Consider the following 15,681-nt stretch of genomic DNA (forward strand, 5'->3'; position numbering starts at 1 on the left):
TCCTCAAAATGATGCTGACAGTGATGTAGTGAGAGTTTCGATGAACCTCAAAATGATGCTCCAGTGATGTACTGAGAGTTGCTTAAAACCTTAAAATGATGCTGACAGTCATGTAGTGAGAGTTGCTACTATCCTCCAAATGATGCTACAGTGATGTAGTGAGAGTTGCTACTATCCTCCAAATGATGCTACAGTGATGTAGTGAGAGTTGCTTAAAATCTCAAAATAATGCGACAGTGATGTGGTGAGATTTGCTTCTGTCACGACCCGGCTCAGAAATCGTGACATCGAAGGAGGGAGACGCAGACTAAACGTGACACACAACTAATAATTTATTATTAGTAACGCAAAATCAACACAAGGCAAACCATAACGTACAGTGGAGTGTGGTTATCAGTAGTGTCAGTGGTGAGTGCGAGTGTGTGCATGAGTGTACAGGGGGTGTATGTGTGCGGTGTGATGGATGCAGAGAACTAAACAAGACATAACTCAAGAAACACAACCATCGCTCCGACGTGGGCCAGGAGGAGTGAGCGAGAGACAACCGGCCAGGTTGATCGCCTGCTTTATAGCTGGGAGACGCCGGGCCCAGGTGCTCCCAATTAGTCAGCAGCTCCGCCCCATGAAGCTCGAACCTGAGAAGGGAAGGAAGTCAAAAATAATGCAACGCCCCCATGCCCGTGAACATGGGGACGTGACACTACGAACCTCAATATGATGCTCCAGTAATGTAGTGAGAGTTGCTACTAATCTAAGAAATGATGCTCCAGTGATGTAAAAAGAATTGCTACAAACCTAAGAAATGATGCTACAGTGATTTAGTGAGAGTTGCTTAAAACCTCAAACTGATGCTACAGTGATGTAGTGAGAGTTGCTTAAAACCTCAAAATGATGCTGACAGTCATGAAGTGAGAGTTGCTACTTTCCTCAAAATGATGCTACAGTGATGTAGTAAGAGTTGCTAAAAATCTCAAAATGATTCTTCAGTGATGTGGTGAGAGTTGCTAAAAACCTCAAAATGATGCTACAGTAATGTAGTGAGAGTTGCTTAAAACCTCAAAATGATGCTGTCAGTAATGTAGTGAGAGTTGCTACGAACCTCAAAATGATGCTACAGTGATGTAGTGAGAGTTGCGGAAAACCTCAAAATGATGCTACAGTGATGTGGTGAGAGTTGCTATGAACCTCAAAATGATGCTACAGTGATGTGGTGAGAGTTGCTAAAAACCTCAAAATGATGCTACAGTGATGTAGTGAGAGTTGCTACGAACCTCAAAATCATGCTCCAGTGATGCAGTAAGAGTTGCTTGAAACCTTAAAATGATGCTGACAGTCATTTAGTGAGAGTTGCTACTATCCTCCAAATGATGCTACAGTGATGTAGTGAGAGTTGCTACTATCCTCCAAATGATGCTACAGTGATGTAGTGAGAGTTGCTACTATCCTCAAAATGATGCTACAGTTATGTAGTGAGAGTTGCTTAAAATCTATGAATGATGCTACAGTGATGTAGTGAGAGTTGCTAAAAATCTCAAAATGATGCTGTAAGTAATGAAGTGAGACTTGCTAAAACCCTAAAAATGATACTGACAGGAGTGTAGTGACAGTTTCTGCTTAACTCAAAATAAAGCTACAGTAATGTAGTGAGAGTTGCAACTAATCTCAAAATGATGCCAAAGTGATGTCATGAGAGCTGCTACGAACCTCAAAATGATGCTAAAGTCATTTAGTGAGAGTTGCTAAAAACCTAAAAATGATACTGACAGTAATGTAGTGTGAGTTTCTGTTAACTCAAAATAATGCTACAGTGATGTAGTGAGAGTTGCTACCAACCTCAAAATGATGCTGATAGTGATGTAGTGAGAGTTGCTAAAAATCTCAAAATGATGCTATCAGTAATGTTGTGACAGTTGCTAAAAACCTCAAACTGATGCTACAGTGATGTAGTGAGAGTTGCTACTAATCTCAAAATGATGCTGACAGTGATGTAGTGAGAGTTGCTACGAACCTCAAAATCATGCTCCAGTGATGCAGTAAGAGTTGCTTGAAACCTTAAAATGATGCTGACAGTCATTTAGTGAGAGTTGCTACTATCCTCCAAATGATGCTACAGTGATGTAGTGAGAGTTGCTACTATCCTCCAAATGATGCTACAGTGATGTAGTGAGAGTTGCTACTATCCTCAAAATGATGCTACAGTTATGTAGTGAGAGTTGCTTAAAATCTATGAATGATGCTACAGTGATGTAGTGAGAGTTGCTAAAAATCTCAAAATGATGCTGTAAGTAATGAAGTGAGACTTGCTAAAACCCTAAAAATGATACTGACAGGAGTGTAGTGACAGTTTCTGCTTAACTCAAAATAAAGCTACAGTAATGTAGTGAGAGTTGCAACTAATCTCAAAATGATGCCAAAGTGATGTCATGAGAGCTGCTACGAACCTCAAAATGATGCTAAAGTCATTTAGTGAGAGTTGCTAAAAACCTAAAAATGATACTGACAGTAATGTAGTGTGAGTTTCTGTTAACTCAAAATAATGCTACAGTGATGTAGTGAGAGTTGCTACCAACCTCAAAATGATGCTGATAGTGATGTAGTGAGAGTTGCTAAAAATCTCAAAATGATGCTATCAGTAATGTTGTGACAGTTGCTAAAAACCTCAAACTGATGCTACAGTGATGTAGTGAGAGTTGCTACTAATCTCAAAATGATGCTGACAGTGATGTAATGAGAGTTGCTACTAACCTAAGAAATGATGCTCCAGTGATGTGGTGAGAGTTGCTAAAAACCTCAAAATGATGATTACAGTAATGTATTGAGAGTTGCAACTCACCTAAAAATGATGCTACAGTGATGTAGTGAGAGTTGCTAAAAACCTAAGAAATGATGCTGCAGTGATGTAGTGAGAGTTGCTAAAAACCGCAAGATGATGCAACAGTAATGTAGTGAGAGTGGCGACTAACCTCAAAATGATGCTACAGTGATGTAGTGAGAGTTGCTACTCACCTCAAAATGATGCTACAGTGATGTCGTGAGAGTTGCTACTAACCTAAGAAATGATGCTACAGTGATGAAATGAGAGTTGCTACTATCCTCCAAATGATGCTACAGTGATGTGGTGAGAGTTGATAGTCATTTCAAAATCATGCTAAAGTGATGTAATGAGAGTTGCTACATACTTAAGAAATGATGCGACAGTGATGTGGTGAGAGTTGCTACTTACCTAATAAATGATGCTACGGTGATGTGGTGAGAGTTGCTCCAAACCTAAAAAATGATGGTGACCGTCATGTCGTGAGAGTTGCTAAAAACCTCAAAAGGATACTGACAGTGATGTAATGAGAGTTGCTATGAACCTCAAAATGATGCTACAGTAATGTGAGCTTCATAAAGACCCAGGCCACTATTTGTGGTCATGCATCATTGTGGCTGACCAATGGTCCAACTTCATCAGTCAGTCAGTCAGAGACATTAGCATTTGTCGGCCTGGCCTGCTGCCAAAGACTAACACTGCTTTAGTTGATTTACCTGTGCAGCCATGTCACGCTCCTCTCGGCCACCTCCACGGTCAGACGCCAGGTTAAACCAGCCAATGGCATAAGAATCACTCTCAGAATCTGAAGCGCTCGTAGCTGCAGGGTTTTTCCACACAGCTTCTGTTGAGAGACAAAGTCCAAAACTTGATTAACTCTCACCAACAGAAATGTGCAGTTTTCCACTCAGGACAGCTGCTGCATGCTGCTGTTTGTAAAAAGAAGGTCCAGTGGATCCGTTCAGTTCTACATTATTCAGCAGAGAGATGTCACCATTGAATAATGACCATATTTCCTAAAATTATAGCTCAACCACAGAGGGACCAGGCTACTAGAATGACCTCTGTTTACTAGAAGTGCTTCTCCTATGGTGGTGAACTCCTCAGCTGTCAGTGGAGTCAAATCTGTCTTAGAGAGGCCAGAGGTTCCCACACTGGTTCCCTCTCATCATGCAGCCCTGACAGCTGTGTGTGCTGTTCCAGCGTGTTGGCACCTCACTGATGAGTTTCAGGGTTGGCCCTCCCATCTGTTGCTGCACCTGAGCCAGCTTCTCCTTGGCTGTAGTGCTGATCTGAAGGATGTGACAGTGTTCCTGGCTTTGTGTCTGATGATGGAAGTGGGGATCTGATCACAGGATTTTCTGACTCCTAGATTCAGACGATGTGCAGTGCAGACTGAGTGGTGAATTTGGAGCTGTCTAGTGGATGCTGTCATGTTTGGTGCTGCGTCGCTCACAAGACACTTGACTTTGTTGGTGATGGCCCAGTCCTCCATCATGCCTCTTTGGACTGGGGCCAAACTGTCAGCAGGGTGACTTTGTGGAAAGTCTTGCACTCCCAACACATTCATTCTCACGAATGCAGTGACAGGTCAGAGCCAAGGGAGCCTCCATGTCCACAGATGTCCACATGGCAGCTGGACTTCCTTTTTCACTCCTTCCCGTTCCTCCTGGTACTTTTTGGCCACCGTTTGTTTGATGGTCTGAAAATGACACCCAGAGTAAATCAATACATTGAAATTAGAGATGAAATAAACTGGAGATATCAACGACTGCTTTAGATCATTTCCACACAAACCTTCCTGGTTGGCAAACATATGAGGCTCAAGGACCTGAACCAGTTCCCTGAACCCTTCCCTCTCAACAGTGCTGAGGGGCTGGCAGTCCTTCAGGATGAAATTCAGCAGAGCCTCATCCAGCATCTGCTTCCTGGAAGCTGGATGGTTAAAGATGAAGGAGAGAAGAAATGAATAGGAATTAATGATCAATGAAGCAACTGTGAGTCAGTTGGAGAGTGGCTGTATACCTGAGTTCATCCTGGTGGATCTGGGACTTCATTCTCATGCCTGGCCCCATCATGCCTCAGCACTGAAGAGGTGCTTTTGTTGAGATGAGACGCTTCTGTCCAACAAATGCGACATTCAACCTGCTGAAAAGAACATGAGTACTCAGCTAAAAGTTCCTTTCTTCATGGTGACTGGTGTTTCTTAGTCTTAGACCACCAGGTTTCCAATGAGGTGTATCGGATACGTTGTTGTGTGCCGCTGAAATCCGTCCAATTCCGGCGTTGTTTCCTCATGAAATGTGTTTGCCTTAAAGCTCATTAAAGTGTTGAACCACAATATCGTTCACCATAACTGAGTCAACTTCAAGATAACCTACTTCTACATTCCAGTCCCGGCTGCTCCTGTTCTGCTGCAGTCCAGAAAACAACAACCCGATACAATTGGCGCTCCTTCCCACAGCTCCGGCCCGGATCCGCATGGTTCCGCTGACTGACTGTGAGACGCGCTCCCTCCAGGGTGGCACAGCCCGATGGGGGTCCTTATCTGGCACGGGGGCGTAAAACAGGTGCGACTGGAAAGCCTGGTTTATTCTGCGTCAAGGGAACGCGTTGCTCTGCAATACACCGCCAAGCCGCTAGGGGGTGTGGCTTTGTCTTTGTATTGTTTACGGGGCTCTTGTCGGATTCCTTGGTTTTCTTCCGGTCACAGACAACAATTGTTGGCCATTTGTCAGTCTTTGTAGTGCCGCCAATAATCCTTTCTTCGGCTTGGTCCATTTTTTCTTGAAGCTTTCACCACAGAAACTTTGAAAATGGCGGTGTTGTTGTGCTGCGACTGAACCGGAAATGACGTTCTGAGCGGACCAATTACAGTCCTCGACGTTGACGTCACCACGCGTTTACGCGACACGGAGGCAGGATTTTGTTGGGGTTTGCGTCGACGCGACGCAGAAGCATAAATCAGGCTTTCGTGGTGTAGAATCTCACGCCAAGCCGGAGAACCAGGTCTTGAATCAGTCACGTGGTCACTGCCGGTCGGCGAGGCTTTGGACGTCACTAAATACGTCATCGATAACCGTTTTTCAAAACGAAATCCTGGATCACTCCACTCATCACTACCGCTGCTACCAGGTTAGCGAGTCTGGAGTGGCACAGAGAACAGAGCTTGGACTCTGCTCGTTTTGAAGAAGAAGAAGAAGAAAAGAAGCGGAAGGCCTCGGTCTTTGTCTCCTGAAGGCTGAGTGGCGCCGGTAGAACCTCAACATGTGCGCCGCGCAGCTGCTGCGGGTGTCGGTCCAGGAGCGGATCCTCGCCGCCGCTGAAGACTTCCTGCTGCAGCTGGGAGAAGGAGACTCAGCGGCTGGAGTCCCGGTGCTGAGAGCGTTGCTCACCGAGCGGCTGGCGGCGGCCGCGGAGCAGATCGTGGCTCTGCTGGAGGAAACCGTGGCGGAGTACGAGCGGTAGAACCGCCGGCAGAGGTTGCTGCTCGATGCCGTGGTGAAGCCCCGAGTCAGGCTGGACAGAGCAGGTGAGTCCCCCCACACTGACCAGGAGAACCGAGAGACCGCAGTCCTGCCAGCAAGTGTCTCCGGTCTGGTTGTGTCCGTAATCCGGGTCATTGTGCTCAGACCGTCGGAGCAGGAGTGGAACAACGTAGAAGTGTTTCGTAGTTGACGGCTATTCGGTGTTGGTGGAGCCTTAAAACCTCACCTGGCTCGGGACACGCTGGGCGCCATCTTGGCTGCTTCCTGACCAACAAGTAGATGACGCTGTTTGGTTTCCAGGCTGCGTCCTTCCCGCCGTAGTTCTACTGCTTTTTGTATTTGTTTGGAAGAAAAAAACAAAACTAAGAAACACGGAGAAACATCTCATAGGTTACACGTTACAAATTTTGTCCCAGCCAGAGTTTTCCTCAATTACTGGAAAGGAAAGGGACATTTCCTGATTGTTATTAATAAACTAATCTTCGACCTTGGCTGACTGCATGTTGCTGTGTTTGGGTGGGCTGACATGTTTAGCATCAGTACAGGTTCCCTCTGGTTCTAGGGACTGAACTCTCATTCTCCTACAGGGTCTCATTCTAGAAATGAACATTCTGACTAGCAGATGTGATCATGAATGGACAAAACCATTCAGCAGAGGGGACCTATGACCTTTGACCTGGGTGACCCAACGTTGATCCAAGCATCTGAAGCCAGCGTTTCTGTTCCCAGTTTGCTGACTGGTCGTCAGTAGCAGGATGTCTCTTTTCATTGAGTTGATTTCTGTTTCTGTCTGTTGCTCCGCTGTTTCAGAGTCAAATGAAGAGATTTCTGATGTTGCTGTTTGTGTCCTGCAGATGTGGAGCAGCTGCTGGTGATTAAAGAAGAGGTTCCCCCTGAGCTGCAGGACCCAGAGCCCCCCCACATTAAAGAGGAGTGGGAGGAGCTCTGGACCAGTGAGGAGGGAGGGCAGCTTCAAGGGCAGGAGGAGGCTGATATCACCACGTTCCCCTTCACTCTGGTTCCTGTGAAGAGTGAAGGGAACGAAGAGAAACCTCAGTTCCCACATCTTCATCAGAGTCTAACTGAGGAGAACTTGAAAGAAGAGTCTCTGAGCAGCAGCCCAGTTCATCCTCTGAAAACAGAAGCTGATGGAGAAGAGAGTGGAGAACCAGAACCAGCCAGCAAGGTAGATCCAGATCCACTTGTACAACCCCAGACTGAAGACCAGATGTCAGACTCTTCTGAAGCTGAGACTGAAGTCAGTGAGGATGATTGGGTCAGACCTGATAACACGGCCACTTCTGAGCACAAGGAACCCTTTGGCTCAAGGAGGAATATGCTTCAGAAATTGAGCCCAGGACAGGAAGTGAGTCATTGCAGCTCAAAAGAACAAAAACTAAAGACTGGAAGAGAATCAGAGATCATCAGGAACGTGACCTTTGGTCCTTCTGAATCTGAGACAGAAGTCAGTGAGGATGAGCGTCCCTTTAGGTGCTCAAAGTGCAGTAAAGGTTTTAGTTCCAGAAGGAATTTGGATGTACACATGAAAACACACACTGGAGAAAAACCATACCCGTGCTCAGTTTGCGGCACAGGGTTTTCAGAAAATGGATATCTAAAAAGACACATGAAGAGAACACATACTGGAGAGAAACCATTCCCATGCTCAGTTTGTGGCACCACATTTGCAGAAAAGGCAAGTGTGAAAAGACACATGAAGAGAACACATACTGGAGAGAAACCATTCCCATGCTCAGTTTGCAGCACAAGATTTTCAGAAAGGGGTTGTCTGAAAAGACACATTAGGAGAGCCCATACTGGAGAGAAACCATTCCCCTGCTCAGTTTGCGGCACAAGATTTTCAGAAAGGGGTTGTCTGAATAGACATATGAGAAGACATACTGGAGAGAAACCATTCGGCTGCTCAGTGTGTGGCAAAACATTCTCAGAACAGGGACATCTGAAAAGGCACCTGAACGTGCACACTGGGGAGAAACCATTTCCCTGTGCACTTTGTGGCAAAAGATTCTCACAAAAGGGAAATCTGGGAAAGCACATGAAAACGCACACTGGGGAGAAACCATTCCCCTGTGCATTTTGTTGCAAAAGATTTTCAGAAAAAGGATGTCTGAAAAGACACATGAGGAGAACACACACTTGAGAGACATTTGTCTTGCTGAATTAGTTGCAAAAACTTCCTAGATGAGGAAAACATGAAACAACACAACAGAAAAATGTCCTTTGTCCATTCTGTGTTGGTGTGACTCAAACTGAGTAGATAATGCAATTTATCATGGTCGTTCAGACCCAACTTGGAGGTTCTGGTTTTAGAAAGCGTTTTTCAGATAATGCAGCAGGAAATGAACTCAGTTAACCTGACATAATGGAGCCATCATTGGATATGACGGTGAGAGGGCTGATCTTATTTTCTCTGAGGTCACCATGGAAAGATCCACCTGGTACCACTTACTGATCTTTGTATTGACGTATTGATCACTGATCAAACACTGAATTATCTTTGAGTGTCTTCAGACTATCTTACATGAGTGTATGTTATTGTTACGATGGTTTCTCTTCCTGGTTCCTGTCAATACATGTGCAGCTGTCAAGTCTTTAATCACTTGTTGGTGCAGCCTGATAATAAAGAATTACAAAAGTCCAGCCTAGATGGAACTCATACATGGAGTTTTAGACAACTGCTGGCCTTCATCCAGCTTTATTGATAAATATAATTGAGTATCATCTGTGTAACAATGGAAATTTATGGACTGTTTCCCAATAATATGACCTAAAGGAAGCATACATAAAGTGAAGAGTATCGGCCCCAGCACTGAACCTTGAGGAACACCGTGTTTAACTTTGGTTTGTATAGAAGATTTATCATTAACGTCTACAAACTGAAATCAACCTGATGAATACGATTGAAACCACTTTAATGTTCCCTGAATGCACAGTTTAATCGTAATAATGGTACACTTCAGAATTAACGACAGCACATATACATTTGTTGTGTATGTATGCTGACCTTGAACAGTCCGTTGTCCCAATGGAGGCAAGTGAGAGTGAGGCCTGCAGCCAGACTACAAGGTCGGCGCTGCCACCCCAAGGGAGGTGGAGAGGGCAGAGGCAGGGGTCAGGAACACACAGGGGAAGGGGAGGGGAGGATAGTACGCGCCATTTACGTCACCAAGGCAGAAGGAGTTCTCCTGGAGGATAAACAATGGGGCAGCTGATAAGGAAGCTGTGGGTTTGGGCGGAGGAGCACACATTCCAATCTGTCTTCTCTTTCAGTCCAATCCAAAATGTAAAGTTAAATTTCTGGTCTTCAACATCACTCTCCTCTTTGCAGAGCGGCCAACTGCTCCGAGATGGTTTCCATCCTGGGTTTCAGTTCAAGAGTCTGTTGTTGCCCCGCTCTGCCAACCTCAGTCATTGCGTTGTCAATGACTGAGGTTGTGTGAGCTGCACATCACATCAAGTGTTGATGCCCACCAAGGGGTGTCTTTTCAAAAAGAGGAATATTACGCCTCCATTTCACACAGACAAGATGGCAAATTTGGCACATTTTCTGTCTAAAAAGGGCTGGAGAGAGATGGAGGTGAGGGAGGAGAGGAGACAGAGAGGTGGGGAAGAGAAGAGAGAGAGACCAGACATTATGTTTGCTGCTCCATTTTGATTGTTGCTCTCCAGCTTCAGCTCAATAAAAACCTCTTCATCACATCAGTCCCATGTGGAGCTGCGTTGTTCCAACAACACTGAGCTCTCAGCTCATAGCAGTTCTACAATAAAGGTTCCAACACAACGTTCCACTGATCCATGAACAAAGCAGGCAGTGAGACCTTGATGATGTCACATCTGTCCACTGTCCAGATGTCAGAGCTGAAAATGATACGATGCCATGTTCCCTTCAACAACAGTCCAGCAGAAAGCCACCATGAAGACCTGAGGAGAAGCAAGGCAGCTCACCACAGTCAGGAACTCCCAGTCACCTCAACAAGATTTCTGTCCACTCACGTTCAACCAGACCAGCAGATCACCTGCATCCCCACTGCCTCACCACCAGAGGGCAGTAGAACATCAACCATAGAGGCTCCCACTGAGGAATGAACACCACCAGCAGCAGACAGCTCTCCCTCCCTGACAGCATTTAAAGGAGATGAATGATGGATCATTAAACTCCACCATTAACTGTTCCTCAGGGCCGCTCCCTCTGCTCTGACTCTCTTTGATTGTTTGTCTTTGTTTTATTCAATCAAGTTGTTCCTCCTCTCTCTCTTCTTGCTGCTCTACCCCCCCCCATGTGATGTCTACTACCTCCTCCTCCTTGATGACACTCATTGTGAGGTCTCTTCATCAGCCCTCCTCTGCTTTCTGAGCCACAAACAGTTTTTCTGAGTCGCTAAAACCCTGAACTCCATCTTGAACCCAGACTCTCAGCGGCCTGACCACATTTACTGAACTGGTCCCTCTTTGGTGAAACCATCACCACGTTTCTGAAGGCTCTGAATGTCCTGATGCTGATGTCATTCTGCTTCCTCTGACACAGGCAGGTTTGGTCCGTTCTGTCACTGTGACATCAAAGACTAAATTCTGAGATCAAGAAGAACATTTACAAAACATGAACAAAACTTGATGACAGAATTCTTTGTCCTCCTCCATCACCACGATGCCATCGATGGTCCGTTACTGTTGCAGTGCAGTAACATCATGAGTTGTGTCAAACCATCTCTGTCAGCTCTGCCAGTGTCTGGAGTGACGTCTCCAAGGACACTTGCTGCCAGGACTACAGAGGAAACATCAACATCTGTTTGCATCTGGCTTCAACTGTACTTTTCCTCTAGGTTCAACTTTGCTAGGTTACAGTGACTTGTGTACAGAGTAGTGACTTGATCAGCTGGTGGTGATGATGTAGCTTTAGGATGCTAACACAGTTGTTACTCAGGGCACCGCTGGTTGTAATTTAGAGTCCAATGAGAAACGCTCAGTCTCAGGTTCCAGCTTATCAGTGGGTTCTTTGAGGGTCAGAGACTTACATACAAATATAAAAACCAGTTGAAACACTTCCTGGAATTTTAAGAGGATTGAATACAAACAAGGAAGCGTGTAAGACAGAGTAATAATACCAGTAAAGCAATGAAGGCACATGGAGGATCAGACATGAATCATAAGATTTATCTGAGACTCAAGTGGACGGCAAAGGTAGCAGGTGAGAAGGTGTTCAGGATGAAGGGTCAGTGACCTCCAAACAAAGAAAACTCCTGAATGGAGGTTGAGCAGAGTCTGAGGAGTCAGGTGGAGCTGGCAGTGAGACAGGAGTTGAGGCCTGAACAGATGCAGCACTGGTCTTTGTTACTGTGACAGCACGACAACCAACAGGACCTGCTTACGTTCTCAGCTGGATTGTTCTCATCAATGTACGGAACCTCTCCAACGACCTGGTGGGGGGACGGCCTACCAAGCCTCCATCTCAACGACCGTGGCTCCCACTGGGATCCGCGATGCTCTTCTCAGGCACAAGGTGGTTTCTCTCCACTGGTCAGGATGGAGATTCAAGGCTCACGGGAGGTCAACAGTATTGTGACCGTGAAAAGGGGGAGAGGAGAAGTTCTGTTTAAAGTTAAAGAACAAAGAAACAAAAAAGTAAGCAGAAGAGAAAGAAAAGGGGAGAGACGGACCAGCAGCTGGAGGAGCTCATGGAAAAATAAGAAGCGCTGAAGAGCCTGAACCCAACCCAACTGTAACGGATGGTGTCGTGACTATCATAATAAACTGGTCCGCCGTGGGGGTGACCTTTGACCTGTGTGGGGCTGCTGGCCAATCAGCACCCTTTGCCGTCCTCAGTACTTCTCAGATATTCCTGTATTAAACGGGTCAACAGAGGGCAGTCATGCATCCCTCAGATCCTCCAGAGCAGGGGTTTTCAGTTAAAATTCTCCTGGGTCCAGTTTTCAAACCTCTTCAACCTTGGGTCTGGAGGCCTAGCACAGTTTTTCATGACTGCTGATTTCAGTGATGGGCCCACGCCTGCATGTTAGCCAGCAGTCGAGCTGTGCTTTATGATCCAGGGGCATCTTTAGCCAATGGAGGTAGACTTTAAGGCTGTTGTATCAGTGTCTGTTTGGTCAACAATGAACTTTCAGATCGAATGAAGTCGCCGACATTTCAATAATAGTCGTTTTTATTGTCTGCTTTTTTCAACATTAACCTTAAACCTATTGTCCAGCAGGGGGCAACATAAAGAGAAGAGTGTATATGACTATGTGAGTGTGTGTGTGTGTGTGTGTGTGTGTGTGTGTGTGTGTGTGTGTGTGTGTGTGTGTGTGTGTGTGTGTGTGTGTTTTGAAGACGACTTCTTGTCTCCATTTTTGTTGTCACTCTTCTCTTAATTTTCAGTTTCACTCATTAAAATGAAGCAGCTTTGACGTGTGTACTTCTCTTGTGCATCAACAACTTTGGTCTTTAAGCTCCTGACAAACACACCACACGTCACTCACTTTATAGATTAAATCTGCTGATAACACAAAACACGTGACCCTGTGACCCTGCATGACGTTTTGCTCCAACTTTCCAGAACTAATAGGAGGAACAGCATGGATCGTTCTGAGCAAGAACTCTGACATCACCATCGTCATGAACAAGAAGGCAGTAGGACTCAACTTCAACAAATCTGAAATGTCCCCTTAAGCTCCTGCTACTTTGAACTGATGCCTAAACCTTCAGTTTCCATTCATCACTCAGAACCTCTCACAACCACAGAAGAACAAGCAAAGGTTAGGAGCAGTGAAGCCTTCAATAATGACATCATCATGTTTGAGGGTTTCCTTCCCTCAAACTGTTTCTACCAACACAACAGAATCCTGGAAATATTTCAGGTGTTGACCTCCCAGCAGCCTGAAGGTCAACCTGCATTATCTGTTATGTTGCTGAGCAGAGGAAGGAGCTCAATGGTAGAGCGCTAGCTTAGCATGTGAGAGGTGGTGGGATCGGTGCCCTCGTTCTCCAGAAGACTTCAGCTTGTTCTGTTGTTGAGCTCTGATGAAACCACTGACTTTGAACCACACACAAAGTGAAGGAGTGACTTAAGATTGATGGCACCTGAGGAACTTCTAGGTTTCCTTAAATCAACTGGAAATTCATTCACTAGTTAAACAGTGACTCTACCAGAGGGGATGTAGCTCAGTGGTAGAGCGCATGCTGAGCATGTATGAGGCCCTGGGTTCAATCCCCGGCATCTCCAGCTGGTCCTTTGTAGCCTTCATCTTGTCAGCTAAAGTGATCCTTAAATGTGACAACAGTCGATTCACTATCAGAAGACATCTTCTACATGTTCAAGGTGGGCGAACTTTCCACAAATGTTCAAAATTACTTTTGAAAATGAAAACATAGATCAAACCTGCCCTGTCAATCACCCACAATGGGCGGATCGTCCCACTCCCTATCAGGTTCCCCACTCCGTGACCCAGGAGGCTCCCTCTCCCTATCAGGACTAGAAATCCATTGGGGTCTCCCTGCTCAGGTAGGAGTCCTGCCCACAACGTTAAGCTGTTGATGTTCTAGAGGAGACAACATCTGATCTTTGTTAGATCCACCAGTCAAAGGGTTTCTTTAAAGGCTGTAGCAGCTGAGAATGAGGAATTAATAACCATCTTAGTGAGGACATTTTGAAACATGATGACATTTTATTGACTTGTAGCACTGCAAAAATCATCTCCCCTCCAAAAACCCTCTTCTCCAACTCTGTACTCAAGTTGTCTCCTCATCAGGCACCACAGGATCCAGGACGTTCAGTCAAAAAATCATTAGTGATTTCAAAAATGGCCATCAGACACAAAATAAGACTTCAAACAGGTTTACAATTTTATTTGATGTTGACACATTTTGTCTGTTTTGCCTCCACACTGTCCTTCATCACAGCATTTAACATCAGGACTGCTCCCAGATCAGCTCCATGACCTCATCCCAGCACCACAGTACCGCCCAAGTTCATCAAGGACAGCCAACATGAGCAGGTCTAGATTCACCTCCATCTTTGGAGGCTGTTGAATTTCCTCCTGAGGACCGTCAGGCTGTTTCCTTACTTTGCTGTGACCCAACAGCAGACAGCAACAAGGACTATGGTGCACTTGGTAAAACCACCATCTGGAGTCTGGACCAAGATGCTGATGTGATCCTTTGATGAGTTTAGAATCAGTCAGAGATCAAAGACTGAAGCAGGAGATCAATGCTCAGAACCCAGAGATCAAACACAGAATTCCGACATCACACATAGAATTCAGACATCAAACACAGAATTCAGAGATCAAAGACAGAATTCAGAGATCAAAGACAGAATTCAACGATCAATCAATGTGAGGAACCAGCGTCTCATGTGAAGATGCTTCTGAACTCATGAAGTGAAATCCTACCATACAGAGATAAATGAGTCCAACTGGACCTGAACAGGAGAGAAATAAAGGAGTTGTTATGTAATTGTTATTTATTTCCAGGCCAGGAGAGGGTTGGATTTTATTGGTTCATGTTGAAGTGAACTGACAGTGGGACTGTGGACCTGGGCTGAAGTCCAGCTCACTGCTGGTTTAATAAAACCACCTGATTGTTTTTCCTATCAGCTCTGATCTGATGGAAGAAACAAAAAGCCAAACTTCATTCGTCCGTGTCCAAACTCCACGTCTTTTGATGTGCAGCACTCCAGTTATTTGTTTCTTTCCAGACAGAAGCAGGTTGGTGGAGGAATAAAACCTCAACAGTGAACAAACAGCAATGAGAGAAGTGAATCCTGCACTCAGAGAAGTTGTGTCTGCACTCGCCAACCAGGAAACGCGTCTATCTTCTGTGTGACTGGGGCAGCTGCTCAGAGCTGCGTTTCTCAGCTGTGTGGGGGCGGGACTCTGTGTGTGATTGACAGGTCAACTGTCTGCCAGACAATGTTGTGGGACACAAACACAAAATGCGAGGTGCCATTTCCATTCTGGGTCAATCAGCTCTGGGACCGTTTTGTCTTTTGAATGAAGAAATGCGGGTAGCAGCTTGTAAAAATGCCCCGGCTCAACCACCAGACCTCTGTGTACACTGTCAAGAAAAAAAACTATAAAAAAACAGTAAAAAGTCTGGCAGCAGAGTTTCCAGACGAATACCGTCAAATTACAGTAATGAACTGTTCCACAAAATTACATGGAATAAACTGTAAAAATACACAGCAGGTTTCACAGTCCCAACTCATTAAATTACAGTCCATTTAGTGTTGATAAATGTGCATTCAACTGCAGGAAAACAGGCCCATCATGGAAAAACACATGAAGAACAAGGACCTTTCAGGTTCTTCTCTAAGTTCAGGGCTCTTACTGGTTCATTTATGAAACAAACCAGTCTATGAGCAGGAAT

At 45.3% G+C, this 15,681-nt stretch overlaps 1 non-coding gene across 1 annotated transcript; it reads left to right on the forward strand.

The window, feature by feature from the left end:
• Window positions 1-13,465: 13,465 nt before the first annotated feature.
• trnaa-agc (transfer RNA alanine (anticodon AGC)) lies at window positions 13,466-13,537 on the forward strand. Its single transcript has one exon. It is a non-coding gene; the product is annotated as a tRNA-Ala (tRNA).
• The last annotated feature ends 2,144 nt before the right edge of the window (window positions 13,538-15,681 follow it).

This window comes from Aulostomus chinensis, chromosome 1, assembly GCF_037954235.1.
Source record: "Aulostomus chinensis isolate RoL2024-O1b breed Wild chromosome 1, RoL_Achi_v1.0, whole genome shotgun sequence".
NCBI lineage: Eukaryota > Metazoa > Chordata > Actinopteri > Syngnathiformes > Aulostomidae > Aulostomus > Aulostomus chinensis.